Genomic DNA, 17,113 nt, shown 5'->3' with positions numbered 1-17,113 from the left:
CGATGTTAAATAATGGAAAAGAGTCTTAAATCAAAATTCAAACACTGATGTAGCCAGTCCTCACTCTTCATGGTCCCAATACACATGAATCTCAGTTTCCCGTGGTTTAGTTATGTAACACCCGTCCCCAAATGACTTGGCTCAAATTTCAGTTACCAGGGCGTATTAACTGTGAATAATTGCACAGAGTAACACGCTGCTGCTGGCTCTCCACTTCACAAATCACTATGTAAATAACAGATGCAAATCATGTTCACGAGTGGCCAATCATAGGTCAGTGTTTGGTCACATGCATCTATTATTCTGTCCACACACAGACAGGAAAATGTGTAGTTGTGTTGCCTCCTGGCCTCCTAGGACATGTGACATTTGACAAAACAAATAATCAAAAGAGAGCCTTAGACAACAACGATGAAATTTCAGTAAAAGAGTGAAATACGATCACCCTGGCAGTGAAATTTGCACAGATGGAAGTGTGGATGAATACTACAGAAGTGTAGGGCGTGTACGGCTGTGCATCCAGAGGGGCTTAATAAGAGTGAACTTATCAACATAAGAGAAAAGGATGCGAGGGATGATAGGAAAGATAAAGATGTCCTAGAGGAAGTGACACCGGCAAAAAATTCATGTTAAAGGGATTCTCGGAGATAGTCATGACTTTGAAAATACAAAGGATAAAATGTTGGAAGCTGATCCAAACTTAGAAAAGAATACGACAATTCACTAAGACTTCTAAGATGCCCACTCTGTATCTTACATATAAGCTACATTATGTTATGGGATGAAGGCCAGCACTGTTTAAACGACAGTTGAAGATTTTTTACAGTGCTATAAAACACTTTAATTCTCAGTGATTTTAGTGCTTTAAATTACAGTGGTATAAATAAATATTAATTTCACTATTTGTTTTCATTTCCCCATACATTTATAACTCTTAGAAAGAGGTTTTAACGTTTTGGAGAAAAACTTTAAAATCATAGAAAAAATTTTACTTTTCCCACTGATTATTAAGATCACTATGTACAATTTCTGTTTGTTTGTCTTATTCACAGTCCGAGACTATTGTGGAAAGCAGGGACGGCCAGTACTAATTTCTTCACTTTGTCTGAGTGATCAAGAATCAAGTTCAGTATATTTTATCAGGTAACAGGTACTGGGTGATTTTCAAATTATCACTAATCACACTTACATAAAAACAGTCTGTAGTTTTGATATGTTTTGGAAGTTATGAATGGCCTAAAATTAAAGACAATTACTAATAAAAACTTTTTAACATGAACAGTAACTGATCAACATTTCAGGACTGATAAAACATATAGAGTTTGGTCACATATAATTGGGAAATATATCATATTTCAACACTGCAGAAAAAGTAATTTAGGAAGCATAATTTAAGGTTTGAAAGACATATGTAAAAGCTCTAACTTATTATTTTGAAAAAAAAAAGCTCATCTACATTTTTGCCTGTCCCTAGAAAGATGTCATGATTTTGGGGGGAAACGTTATAAGTTATTATCATAGCTCCTCAGGTCATAAATAAATTAATTGTGCTAGGATTTGCTCCAATTATAGGAGCAAAGGGCTAAATTAATAACACATTTCAGTGTTAAAGAAGTACAAGTGGTAGCTTCTATTAGCCTTTATATTAGCCTAAGCTGAACCACAATCTGGTAAGCAGAGGAGAAACATTCTGTACCAGTCAGGGCCAAGGCTGGAAACAGAACAGAACTAATATGGTTTAAGAGATGTTAATGAAGGGTTTGAATAGAATTAGAAGAACCAACAAGGTTTGTTGAAGCAGCCAGAGATTAGCAAAGTGAGAAGCCTTTCTTACCCTTGACTTAAAGGGTTAAATAAGAGAGGACTTTAACAGCCCAGTGAAGGGATACAGGCTCCTGGGCTAGAGCCATGGTCCCGGACTATCCAGCCACTGCCCAAAATGTGGCCTAAATAAGGAAGAGAAAGGGCAAGAAACACCCTGATTCTCCTACTCCTCCTGCCTCCAATTTCCCACCAGTGGATCCCATTGGCCAAAACCTACTGGGAGCAGCCAATCAAGAGGACCCATGATAAAATTAACTTCTCATGGTCCTAAACAGAGAAGAGAAAAAAGTTTAGTTCCAGGGCTATGTCAAACAGAAAAACCATCAGAATAGCCAGCATCGTAATAAAACCTTATCAATACAATTTTGTCCCACTAAATTCTGCTTCAGAAACAAGATCTCAGGATTTGAAAGTAAGCAGAAGTTTAGTAAACTCTACTTGAATTCTGGGGAAAAAATATGTTTTATTACATATTTTTATTGTTTTATTACAATAATGTTAAAATCTCAAGGAGGTGTGATCCCCATTTTTCTATTTAATTTTGTTTAATCTGCATTTCCCACTTCATTCAAGCTATGTTTTACATACCTTTATTTTGAGAAGTTTCTAGGCACCAACGTGGAGTGGTCAAAGAGACATACAAAATGATTGAAATGTAGCACGGCGTTACAGAAAGGAGTGGGTTCCATGCTGCCTGCCCATTAAGAGGTGGTCAGGGGATGTCCTTCCATGTGATTATTACAGGTGAACAGGCACCTGCCATCTCCAGAGAGATGAGGCAGTCTGTTCAGAGCTCAGGAAGCAGGAAGCAGCATGGTGCTTTCTTAAATCAGCAAGCAGTTCCATATACCGGACACAATAAGAATGTGATGTGATACACACTTGAAGAAGAGCACCCTTCTGCAAAGGATGCTGCCTTCTGTGTCTTGAAAGTAACATTGGATTTTTCGTATTTTCAGAAAAGTGGAGAAACACGCAAGAGTGAGAACTAGGGGAGAACTAATTACTTTGAAATCGTGCTCTGCTGGCCAGATAGATTCTGGCTTCTGTTCAAATGTTGGAGCCATTTAATTCAGGATTAAACTGTTTTTCACTCTGGGGGGAAAACATGAAAAAAAAAAAACCCCTAGAAATGGTGATTATGTTGTTTCTATAATAATAAATAATGGCTACTAAAATGTTTTAAAATGACAGGGTCAAATATTTAATTAAAAACTATAAGGAGGAAGCTATAAATGTCTTGCACCAGACCACGTATTTGGCAGTGGCTACAGCATCAGTCTTTAGGTACCCAGACAAAGTACGTAAAATGGTATGGACAAGCATGGTTGCCATTTGAAGCTACATATTTGTGTCAATCTGGGGGTTCTGACACATCACGATGCAAAGACATAGAAGAGAAATCATGTGGATAAGAGACCTGATATGCAGCGTCAGATCTCTGGCTCAATGCACGTGAGAATGAATTCTGAGGTGATAGAAGGAGGAAGGCAGAAATCATTTTACATAAGGCTGAATTTATCAGCTTTGGTGCCCTGACCAGAGAATCTAGTCACAATGGTTAGTACAAGCGGTTGTGAGCCGTTCAAATTCCTTGCTAGTTTGTTTTGACTCAGAAGTGGTTGAGGTGCCAGACACTTACTGGTAGAATGTAGAATAGAATCCAAAGACTCTGGAGATTCTACCCTCTTCAAAGACCTACATACCCTCCCCTTCATCCAGATTTTTTTTTTTTTTTTTAATGGTGATGGGTATATTGTCATCTTTGAAAAATAATTTTGTGGATATTTCCTAGAGACCAGGGATGCTGATGGTAGGTGCTGTGGCTGATTTCAACAAGAGTGAGAGGTGTTGCTCCTGCTGGGCAGTGGTGGTGAAACCTTAACTCCAAGAAGGAGAGGTAACCAGGATAGGCAGCAAGAAGAGCTTGCCCACCAGAGGGTCTGATTGGCAAAGACTCATTGATTAGAGCACCCCTAGGGTTGAACGAGGTGGGCCATCCACAAAAACCTTCTTTGTGGTATATATTGGGGGAAAATTTATCCAGGAAATGTGCCTGAGATGAGATATCAAAATAGAGAATTGTTGACCCCTCACTCCCTTTCCTCATGTAGCCAATTCACAAGATGCAGCTCCGTGAATCAAATGCCTTCAGGAAAGGCTCTGTGAAAATATTCAAAGTACATATTCTGAAATTTCCACCAAATTTCCCCCAAAGAGACTGGCTTTTATTACTAGGCAATTACTCACTGGGAAAAGGAAAATACCTGGATGTTGTTTCAGATATCATTGGCCCTTGAATCTGAGGTCGTTTCAATTCCTAGGGATTCAGATGCCTTCATAAGCTCTCACTCAGGCAGGGAACTTTCTGCCTTGGGGTCATTTAATGATGGACTTTTGATTTGAGCTCACGTTAAACTAAGCTCATTGGGTCCTCAAACCCATTTCTTAGCCCGATCCTCAGTTCTCAAGTGTGTAGTAGAAACAGAGATTTTCAGCAACTGGCAGAATCCTCAAGTTGTTCTCTGACCAGTAGATATCTTGTTAGAAAGACTGAGGAACTCCTACTCTTCACCGAAATATTAACCCAAAGCCATTCTATGAAGCTAGAAGAGTCACAGCAGTGAGGGACACCATCAAAGATTTGAAAAATGCATGGGTAAGGATTCCCATCACATCACCATCTAATTTTCCAGTTTAACAAGCACCAAAGACAGATGAGCTTTGGAAACTGGTGATGGATTATGGACTATTTTCAACTTAGTCAGGTGGTGACAACAATTGCCATTGCTATTCCAGATGTTGGCCTTAAATGTATTAAAACAGGAGTCAAGTAGGGATTATCCAGTGAGTCAGAGAGGAAGATTTAGGAGAAAAGAACAGAAGAGACAGGGAAAGAGGGCAAGAACCTCCTACACTGTCTGGCCAAGTTTATCCACAATAAGTAGAGGAGGATGTTTTCTACTGGAGGGTGGGGGTGATATTAGTCCAGGAAGAATGGACACAACAAGATAGAAGGAGGTAAGTGACTTTATTGCAACTTCTATCCCAAATGTGCAATGTTTCATATATTTCAAATATTTTCTCTTCCCTCTCCTTTTGTGAATTCAATTCCATGTAGGTAAAACTGCTTGTTATTGACCTATAGATTATTGAGGCTCTGCTCATTATTTTCTTAGCCTTTTTTTTTCTCACTGAGTTTCAATTTGAATAATCACTATTGTACTGCACAGTGATTGTTGGGGTCTTTTCTTTTGCAGAGTCAACTGCAGCTAAGCCCACCTGGTGAGGTTTTCATTTCTGTTACTGTGTTTTCAGTTTGAGAACTTGCATTTGGTCCATTGTTATAGTTTCCATGGCTCTACTTTAATTCCTCATCTTTTCACTTGAGATATATGTGTGTGTGTGTGTATTTTGGGTTGGCCAAAAAGTGCCTTTGGTTTTTAAGTAAAAATAGAGGACACATTTTTCATTTTCACCAAGAACTTTATTGAATAACGTATTCACTCTTTTGTTCTACTACCTTCTGCTATTTTTCAGGCAAGTTCATAATTCCATCTTCCAAAACTTTTTATTTTTTTGAACAAAGAACTGTTCCAGGTGCATTTTACAGTCTTCCAGGGAACTGAAATTTTTTTCCATTAAGAGAATTTTGTAAAGACTGAAATAAATGGAAATCCGAAGGTGCAATGTCTGGTGAATATGGCAGATGAATCAGAACTTCCCAGCCAAGCTGTAACAGCTTTTGCCTGGTCATCAAAGAAACATGTGGTCTTGCGTTATCTTCATGGAATATTATGCATTTTCTATTGACTAATTCCAGACACTTTTCGTCGAGTGCCACTTTCAGTTGGTCTAACTGGGAGCAGTACTTGTTGGAATTAATCGTTTGGTTTTCCAGAAGGAGCTCATAATAGAGGACTCCCTTCCAATCCCACCATATACACAACATCACCTTCTTTGGATGAAGACCGGTCTTTGGTGTGGTTGGTGGTGTTTCATTTCACTTGCCTCACGATCTCTTCCATTCCACATTATTGTACAGTATCCACTTCTCATCGCCCGTCACAATTTGTTTGAAAAACGGAATGTTTTCGTTATGTTTAAGTAGAGAATCGCATGTGGAAATACGGTCAAGAAGGTTTTTTCACTTAATTTATGTGAAACCCAAACATCAAAGGGATTAACATAACCAAGCTGGTGCAAATGATTTTCAATGATTGATTTGGATATTTTGAGTATGTCAGCTATCTCCCACATGGTATAACGTTGATTGTTCTCAATTAATGTCTCGATTGGATCGCTATCATCTTCGACTTGTCTACCCAACACTGGAGCATTGTCCAGCGAGAAATCTCCAGCGTGAAACTTCTCAAACCACTTTTGACATGTTCAATCTGTCATGGCACCTTCTCCATGCACTGCACAAATCTTCTTTTTCATTTCAGTTGCATTTTTACCTTTCTTAAAATCATAAAGCATAATATGCTGAAAATGTTGGTTTTTTCTTCCATCTTCAGTATTAAAATGGCTACACAAAAATTCACCAATTTTGATAAGTTTTTTTTTTAATGCACACTGTTATGACAGCTGTCACAATACAGTCTAACAAAATTTGTTCAAATGAAATTAAACACAACTAAGCGCTACTAGAGCCATCTTACAGAAAAAAAACAAAAGAACATTTTGGCCCACCCAATATATACACACACACACATATATACATAATGATGTAATTATATATTATATATAATCTTCTTTATGTTTTAAACATATCTTAATAAATGTTTTAATGCCATTGCCTGCTAGAGGCTCACCTTTTACTCCTTCTTCTCATGTCCACTAATTTACAATGTTTTTAGATTGTTAGGAGCCTATTTTTATTTTCCTTTCAGAATGACAGGTGTGTTGGCTTTGGTTCTGGAAGGCAGTTGCTAAGCTGGCAGATGAACTTGGTCCTTGCTTGTTAGTTTCTAGATACATCACTCCTGGTCTAGAGCCTCCTTACCTCTCATCAGTGACTATCCTGAGGATGCAGTTAAATGTCTGAGTTGTTCACTGTGTTCTCTCCACTCTGGGTCTTTGGAAATCTCACATTTCCTGACATGTGAGGTGTCTAACTCTGTTCAGCTCACAGCTCCCTCGCTGGTTGTCTTTCTGCAGACCTCACGTCATCTCCCCTAGCCGTGCACATTTAACGTCTGGATCGAAATATTGAGGGGAGTTCCTAGGCAGATTTCTAGATCACTTTCTCTGAATGACTTTCTTCTACGTGGTATTGCGCCCTACACTCTCTATCTATCTCAACAGTCTGCTTTTTCTTGTTTTGTTGAGATATTGTCTCAATATTCTGCAAAATACAGACAGAATTATTAAGGCAAATCTGCAGTACAAGCATATAATTTTGATAAAGAAAATTATAAAGGATATAAGGAAAATTATACACTGATAAGGAAATGGTATAAAAAATAAGAAACAAGAAACTAATTAAAATATACAAATATATATATATATTTTGAAGTATAGTTGAGTTACAATATTGTGTTAGTTTGTACACACAAACTAAACTGTTAGGTGTACAGCACAGTGATTCAGTTATACATATATACCTATATATTCTATATACAAATATAGACAAAGAAGGAAATATGGGTAGCTGATGAGGTTTCTGAAGTGTTTGTTACATGGTAGGTAAAGAGCCAGAGCATTGACAGTCTGGTGAGGCATTAAAGTTATATCAGTAGCTCTGCCAGTTATCCATAGCGATGACTTTTCTCCCTGTAAATGCCATAGAAATAGTTGAATATGGTTACAATTGAATGTATTAATTTTTGGCAACAAACTATTAAAAGAATAAATATAGACATCTTTTTATGTACTTACAATACCTCAGAACATTCAACCAGACTTGTGTAATAAGCCAGACTTGTGGCATCAATTTAAACGGTATCATTGAATATTGATTTAGACTCAGGATTTTAAGATTAAGTTGTGTTAAATGTATATTTAATATCAAAACATTTAAGAAAACATAAGGTTCACTGCATTTATAGGCTCTTTTTGTTATATTTTTCAAAAAATATTCAGTGCTTATAGATTTTATTTACAGTTTTGTTGGTTATACAATTGAGATACTTTAAAAGGAAGTAGAATATGATAACCATAAATTGCGCTTTGTCACCTACAAATTGGCACTAGCCATGTATCTCTATAAGGATTAAATTATGAGCCGCTGTAGAGCTGCTGACCTTCAACACCCCTTGAAAGGAGCTCAGGTGGAGAGCAGAAATGAGGCACTCTGTGCTCTGGGAAAAACTGGCAGAACAGGTCTTCAGATAGTTAGATATTTTTCGGAGACAATTTTATGAGCCCAATTCTTGCATCTCCTCGTATCTAGAAAAGCACTAAAATCTTTCATGGTGACATCTGCTCCTCATGACTAGCAGTAATCTGCGCAAGACTAGCAGAAACCTTCTGCAAAAAATACGTGCTTGATTGCATGTACTCCCCCTTCACCAAAATCACATATATACTGACCTTCCCCCCAACCACTTTGGAGCAGTTCCTCAGAGCTATGTGAAATGCTGTCTCCCGGATTATAGTCCTCATTTTGCCCCAAATAAAACTTAACTCACAACTCTCACGTCATGTTTTTGTTTTTTTCAGTTGACAGCTTAAAATGTTCAGATGAGTTTAAATAAAGTTTGTAAATGAAACCAAACAATCAAGGCTCTACTTAAAACTGCTTAAAATTAGCTAGATTTATAAATAGAATAAAATTTGAAAGCTGAACTTAAAAAGATTAAGTAATAACTAATATCAAATTATATTCTAAAAAAGTATCAAATTGATACTCTTTAGTGCACAGAACCTGCCATCAAGAACACTTAAATTTTGATCAACACTGCTTATACAGCACTCTATGTACTTACAAATGTCATAATTTTACATTTGTGTAATTAATTTCTGTCCCTCTTATTGACTCTAAGCTTCATGAAGGCAAGACCAGGTTGGTTTTTGCTCTTATTCAGTCCCCAGGGGAGTACTCAGAGTAGGCTTTCAAAATGTATTTTTAGATATGATGAATAAATTTTAACATCACTTTTCCAATGTGAATGAAAAATGTTGCCTGCCATATCAGTAAACAAAGGATGTTGCAGCCATCAGGCCAGCAGTCACCCCCAGCTGTTCACCCTGAAGGGATTCAGGATGAAGAAAAGCAGGATATTGGCCCTAGAGAGCTGAGGTGCATATCAAAGGAATGATTTTGATTAGCCCAGACTCTTGCATCTTCCCATACATAGAAAAGCGCTAAATTCATTAACTAGAGATGTTTGGTTTTCTTTAATTAACAGTAATATTTTGATGTTCCAATGACCTGGTTTTTGTTGCAAAACTCCTATGTATCCTGGCTCCTCCTTGATCTCTTCAGAGAAGTCCCTCAGAGCTCTCTGAGATGCTGTGTCCCGGGCTTGAAGTCTTCAGCAAGTCCACCAAATACAGCATAGTTCTCAACTTTTAGGTTGTGTCTTTTTTTCAATCGACATAATTATACAAGTCTGAATCATCTTTAAATTTAAGTAAACATTGATATAAGTGTAAATGTAATGCAGATGTTCCATTTAATTTTCAGGTAAAATATAGAACATAAAAACTTTGGGCCTCACATCAAGGCAGCTTCAGTTACTTTCTTCTGATACTAGAGTATCTGACACTTATCTCTGCCCCGTCTGCTTCTGTGGGAAAGGGCGAAGGTCCTAGAGCAGAGCCATGGTTGATGTCGGTAAGGACCTTCTGGAGGAGTAGAGGCCAGAGGAAGACTGCAGGGGGCTGGCTGCAGTTGATTAAAGAGGGTGGCTCTGATGGGAAGATACTGAGGATAGGGGTGTAGACAGCATTGAGATTGCTTTTTTTATGGGCTATTTTTTAAAAAGATGATGGTGATTGGTCCTATTTACATTCTTATAGATAAAGAGATGGCCCTGGCAAAAAGGAAATGTTAATGGTGTGTTACCTCCACGGAGTGGCTGACTTGGTGTGTGTTCTGGAGGACTTAACCTTGGATATGAGGAGAGGGAATGTTTCCTCTAAAACAAGAGGAAAAGATGGGAGTGGATGCAAATATATGTAAATGTATGCAGGTGACACAGGGGATACTGGGGCAATGCAATTTCAGGCTATCTTACTGCCCCCTCCTCTTTCTCAAATCCTAACTCATTCAAGGTTGCCTGAAATTCTGGTTTTTAGATATAATACTGTGACTTCACTTCTCAAGGTTTGAAATGAAATTTTTCTTTATTAGTCATTTTTATCTTAGTTTGAATATTTTTTAGAAATATTCCTACTAGAATTTTTGAACATGACTGGTTTAACTAATGAGCATCAGAACCACATGTAGTGGGAAACAACTTATTTCTAGAATATCTATAACAGTTTATCCTAGAAAAATTGGAAGGTAGCATAAAGACAGATGAAGGACATCAACTGAGACAAAGCAGTGTCTCTTTCAGCTGACCCGTGTTTTCCAGAGTGCCTACCTTATATCGGTTCTCAATGAATATTTGTTCCATTATTGAGATAGGAAACAGTTGCTTGACAGTTTTATGAGGTAGACAAGAAGGCTGTGAAAGGTGATATATGCAAAAAGTGTGGAGTCAAGTGTATAGTAAAAAAGAAATATGCAGAAAGCAAAGAGCAAATGTGTAGTACAAAGAAAGAGCAAAAGAGGTAGAAAAGGGTAGAAACCACAAAGACAATTTCTGTTTTACCTATACTCCTCAGCAATAATACCTAAGAACTCTTAACAAGTGCTCCATCCACTTTATACCTCCTGATTTACAGGTTCCACGATGGAGCTAGGGACCCTGGGGCACGTTCGTCACAAGGCCATGATTGGTACTTAAGTTTCCACTTGGCTCTGAGCCATTGATTTGGGCTGTCCCCCTCAGGACACACAAGAGATTTCTAGGCAAACCTAGCCAACATTTGACTACTTTACTGATCATCAATCTTCCGTTTTAAGTATAAGGGTCTGAAAGTAAATACTAATCACCTTTTCCTGGAAAGATGAAAACTTCAAAGGTTCACAGAGAATGGGCTGGCACGACAGAGGGAAACATTAGGAAAATGACTCTGCAGGATGAATCCCCAAGGATCCTAACACATGATCCTCTTTTCATAAGACTCAGATTCTATATTTTGTTCTTACCCAAGCTCATCACTCTCTATAATACAATGGTAGGTAACACTCCCAGTCCTCACCATTGGTAAATAGACTTATGTTAACATAAATCCACTGGGAAATTTTAAATTAGGAGAAACGTGATAAAATCCTGCATTTTAAAAATGGAATATTTCCCCTTTCACGTAAACCCAAGGAAGGCAAAGCATGTTTCTGTCTTATTCACAGATGTAGCCTCAGCGTCTAGCATAGTACCTGACTCAAGAGAAATTGTCAGTAAATATTTGATGAATAAATGAATGAATGAGCTATAGTTCATAAAATCTAATCAGTCAACCTCTTAAGCCAGCAACTGTGCTAAGTACTAAAAGGAATACAAAAAATATGTATCCTGTCTACTTTATGGTGTACTAGGAAGAACATAAGAATTATGGAGATGGGAGATATGAAGCTGGAGACCCTGGCATTTAACAAGACTCTTAACATACTTGAGACTCTGCTCCTTGATCTGTGAAATGGGGACCAGTATGCTGAGTCTGACTGACACCCCATGAATATTAAATGATACATGTTACTATTTCCAAGAATTTTCCTCCAGTGGTAGATTGAATTCTTTTCCCCAATTTTTTTACTCCCTCCTCTCCTTACAATAGCATCATGCATCCCTTTCCCAATACACTGTTGGTGACTTGTTCTGGCCAAGGTGAAATTCCACTCCTGGTGCACAGGCAGTTAGCAGCAGAAGCTTCTAGAAGCAGCACATTTCAGCTTTAGCTCATGTCCTCTACCATGTCTCAAGCAAGGCCATTCCTGCAGCTTGATTCCCAGAATAAAAAAGGAGGCAGAGCAGTCCTGATCCTGACTCACAGCCAGAAGCAAAGATGCAGCAGCCTACCTGCAGCTGCTGTGTCTAGTGTGACAATAAATAGTTACCGTGGTGAAGCTCTGCGTTTTTGAGCTCATTTGTCATGCAGCGTGAGCTCCTGAAATCTGACTAATGGGGTCCTTCAACCACAAAGGCGAGGAAATGTGTGTCCCTCCCTCTCCAGGGCATAATTTACACTGGACAGTGGAGGCCCAGAAATCCTTTAAAGTCTTGTGCTCTCAAATAGTTAGTCCATGATAGTTGCCTTTGTTTAGGTATAAACAGTGTTTCAAAATTACAGTAATGTCATGGTCGCTTCTAGGGAGGTTTCCAAATACGTGTACAAGTGGAACATCACAGCTTTTGTGAGATTCACAACTCAGTGAAACTGTGGTGTACGGAAGATTTTTTAGTTTTTTTTTTTTTTTTCCTAAAATAGAATAAGTCTGTACTTACAACTTTTTAAAATGTAAAATTAGACATTTTGTAACGTGAAACTTAGGAGATAGCTCGATTTTAAAAGTTACGTATGCAGAAAAAAACATAACTTACATATACAAGCCGGGCTGAACAGGGCTGGTTGGCAGGCATGTATATATGTGCATCCTAACAGGGATGCATGTTAGCGTAAGTTATTCGGTGCAGATCTTTTTCTTATTCTTAGGATTTGTCAGCATATCATCTCCATAGGAAAGCAGAGTTTCAACAGTTTTTCATTAGAAATAAACTATTTTCACGTATCAATAACAAATGAGCCCTGGGTATTCCCTGAGCTTGGAGTCAGCTGAGCCTGTGTGGGAGCCTGATTCTGCTTTGTTTTTTGACACTTTTTTTCTTTTTAGCATTTTGACAATGGACAGTTTTCTTTTCTTTTTCTTTTTTTTTTTTCCTGGTTTAAAAGTTTTATTGAGGTATAATTGACACACAATAACTGCACACATTTAAGTGTACAATTTGAGGTTTTTGTATGTATATATACCCATTAAACCATAACCAAAATCAAGAAAATAAGCATCCATTTCCCCCCAAGTGTTCTCATGCCCCTTTAATATCTCCCTCTAGACACTATCCACTCCTTCCACCCCTACCATCCTCAGGCAATCACTAATTTGGTTTCTATCATTAAATATTTGAGGGTATTTTCCAGACTTTTGTAGTAAATGAAATCATAGGGCATGTATTCTTTTTCGGTTTGATTTTTGTCATTCAACAAAGTTATTTTAGGATTCACTCATGTGTATAAGTACTTCATTTCTTTTTTATTGCTGTATAGTATTCTTTTTCAAAAAGTATTTTTACACAATTTTTAAAGGTTAATTTCCATTTATAGTTATTACAGAATATTGATTCTATTCCCCGAGTTGTACATACATCCTTGAGACTGCCTTACATCCAATAGTTGGTGCCTCCCTTTCCCCCACCCTTATAATCCCCTTCCCCCCTTCCCTCTCCCTGCTGGTAACCACTAGTTTGTTCTTTATATCTGTGAGTATACTTTTTTTTTGTTATAATCACTAGTTTGTAGTATTTTTTAGATTCCATATATAAGTGATATCATATAGTATTTGTCTTTCTCTGTCTGACTTATGTCACTTAGCATAATACCATCTAGATCCATCCGTGTTGCTGCAAATGGCAAAATTTCATTCCTTTTATGACTGAGTAGTATTCTACTGTATATCACATCTTCTTTATCCATTCATCAGTTGATGGACAATCAGGTTGACTCCATATCTTGACTGTTGTAAATAATGTTGCTATGAACATAGGGATGCATGTATCTTTTTGAATTAGTATTTTTATTTTTATTTTTTTGGCTATATACCCAGGGGTAGAACTGCTGAGTCATATAGTGGTTCTATTTTTAGTTTTTTGAGAAACCTCCATACTGTTTTCCACAGTGGCTGAACCAATTTACATTCCCACCAACAGTGTATGAGGGTTCCCTTTTCTCTACATCCTGGTCAACATCTGTTATTTGTGTTCTTTTTGATGATAGTCTTTCTAACAGATGTGAGGTGATATCTCATTTTGGTTTTGATTTGCATTTCCTTAATGATTAGCGATGTTGAGCATCTTTTCATGTGTCTGTTGGCCATCTGCATTTCCTCTTGGAAAAATGTCTAAATGTCTATTCAGTTCTTCTGCCCATTTTTTAATTAGGTTGTTTGTTTTTTTTGACATTGAGTTGTATGAGCTGTTTATATATGTTGGATATTAATCCCTTATCAGTCATATCATTTGCAAATATTTTCTCCCAGTCAGTAGGTTGTCTTCTTGTTTTGTCGATGGTTTCCTTTGCTGTGCAAAAGCTTTTAAGTTTAATTATGTCCCATTTGTTTATTTTTGCTTTTATTTCCTTTACTTTAGGAGACAGATCCAAAAAATATTGCTTCCATTTATATTACAGAGTGTCTGCATGTTTTCCTCTAGGAGTTTTATAGTATCTGGGCTTACATTTAGGTATTTAATCTATTTTAAGTTTATAGCAATACAATATTACCTCAGGAGACAAGAAAAATCTCAAATAACCAACCTAAACTTATGCCTAAAGGGACTAGAGATAGAAGAACAAACAAAACCCAAAGTTAGTGGAAGGTAAGAAATCATAAAGATCAGAGCAGAAATAAATTAAATAGAGACTTATAAAAAAAAGAAAAGATCAAGGAAACTAAAAACTGGTTCTTTGAAAAGATAAACAAAACTGATAAACCTTTAGACAGATTCATAAAAAAAAGGGGAGAGGGCCCAAATCAATAAAATCAGAAATGAAAAAGGAGAATTTATACCCAAGTCCACAGAAATACAAAGAACCATAAGAGACTACTCTGAGCAACTATATACCAATAAAATGGACAACCTAACAGAAATGGACAAATTCTTAGAAAGGTACAATCTCCCAAGACTGAACCAGGAAGAAATAGAAAATATGAACAGAGCAATTACCAGTACTGAAATTGAATCAGTAATTTAAAAACACCAAACATACAAAAGTTCAGGATCAGATATCTTCACAGGTGAGTTCTATCAAACATTTAGAGAAGAGTTAACACTTGTCCTTCTGAAACTTTTCCAAAAAAATTGCAGAGGAAGGAACACTTCCAAACTCATTCTATGAGGCCACCATCACCCTGATACTGACACCAAAGATATCACAAAAAAAGAAACTTACAGGCCAATATCACTGATGAACATAGATGCAAAAATCCTCAACAGAATACTGGCAAACTGACTCCAACAACACATTAAAAGGATCATACACCATGATCAAGTGGGGTTTATCCCAGGAATGCAAGAATTTTTCAATACCCACAAACCAATCAATGTGATACACCACATTAACAAATTGAAGAAGAAAAACCCTATGATCATCTCAATAGATGCAGAAAAATCTTTTGACAAAATTCAACATCAATTTATGATTAAACACTCTCCAGAAAGTGGGTATAGAGGGAAGCTACCGCAACATAATAAAGGTCACATATGACAAACCCACAGCTAATATCACACTCAATGGTGAAAAGCTGAAAGTATTTCCTCTAAGATCAGGAACAAGACAAGAATGCCCACTCTGGCAACTTTTATTCAACAGTTTTGGAAGTCCTAGCCATGGCAATCAGAGAAGAAAAAGAAATAAAAGGAATCCAAATTGGAAAGGAAGAAGTAAAACTGTCACTGTTTGCAGATGACATGATATTATACATAGAAAATACTAAAGACACCACCAGAAAACTACTAGAGCTCATCAATGAATTTGGTAACGTTGCAGGATACAAAATTACTATACAGAAATCTATTGCATTTCTACACACTAACAATGAAATATCAGAAAGAGAAATTAAGGAAAACAATCTCATACACCATCACATCAAAAAGAATAAAATACCTAGGAATAAACCTACCTAAGGAGGCAAAATAACTGTATTCAGAAAACTATAAGACACTGATGAAAGAAACTGAAGACAACATAAACAGATGGAAATACATACCATGTTCTTGGACTGGAAGAACAAATACTATTAAAATGACCATATTACCTAAGGCAACCTACAGAGTCTGCAATCCCTATCAAAATACCAAAGTCATTTTCCACAGAACTAGAAAAAATAATTTTAAAATTTGTAGGGAAACACAAAAGAACCTGAATAGCCAAAATAATATTGAGAAAGAAGAATCATGCATCCTGACTTCAGACTATACTACAAAGCTACAGTAATCAAAACAGTATGGTACTTGTCCAAAAACTATTAGACTGGTGGAACAAGAGAGAAAGGTTGAAATAAACCTACATGCTTTTGGACAATTAATCTACAACACAGGAAGCAAGAATATACAATGGAGAAAAGCCAATCTATTTAATAAGTAGTGCTGGGAAAACTGGACAGCTACATGTAAAAGAATGAAATGAGAACATTCTCTAACACCATATACAGTTTCCTTTTCTAAGCCTTAGTGTTCTCATCTGTAAAAATGCAGCAACTCAAGCATACCCCATAGATTTGTTTTGAAGCTTAAAAAATTAACATGTTTCCTGAGACAATTTTTTTGTATCACAGGCACAGAGTGAATGATATTTTTTCCCCTTTCCTTAACATAAAAGCCCTGTATTTTGTGGTTCTTGTATCTATTTCTAAGTGTTCTCCTATATACTATCGCATTTCATCTTCACAATAACATTCTAAGTGTAAAACATATTATGGTTTTTTTACAGATGAGGGAATTGAGACACAGAAGGACTAAATCGTGCTTTAGCTTTTATAGAACTTTTGTGAGGGGACCTAGAGTCTGATGATCAGAATGACTGTCATTTAAGAAGCTGCAGTTGTGAATCACAGTCATTCTAGATAACTCTGGTCAAAATCGTGAAAAGTTGCATTTATGGAAGACAGCTGGCATTTTTGGCCTGCCCTGTGATCTCAGAAAGTTCCTTCAATACTCCAAGATCCAATATCTTCACTTGTGAAACATGAATAATCAAGAACAGCTATTTCATGGGTTAATTGTAAGGATTCAGTGGACACATGTTTGTGGAACATTTAACACAGTGTCGGCTTCTAGTAAGCATTTAATAAAGTTACCTATCTTCATAAATATTGACTACTTAAAATGAAAAAAATTAATCTTTATTTTTATTCGTATTTTGTTTTCCTGGCTTTCTGACAAATCTTCTAGGTATGCATAAACATTTATCAGTTTGAAGTCATCTCTTTTTGTAAAATGTATTGAAGTGTATGTAGGACAAT

Source organism: Balaenoptera borealis (genome assembly GCF_965194805.1).
Source record: "Balaenoptera borealis genome assembly, chromosome: 1".
Taxonomy (NCBI): domain Eukaryota; kingdom Metazoa; phylum Chordata; class Mammalia; order Artiodactyla; family Balaenopteridae; genus Balaenoptera; species Balaenoptera borealis.
Note: the sequence above shows the minus strand (reverse complement) of the source record.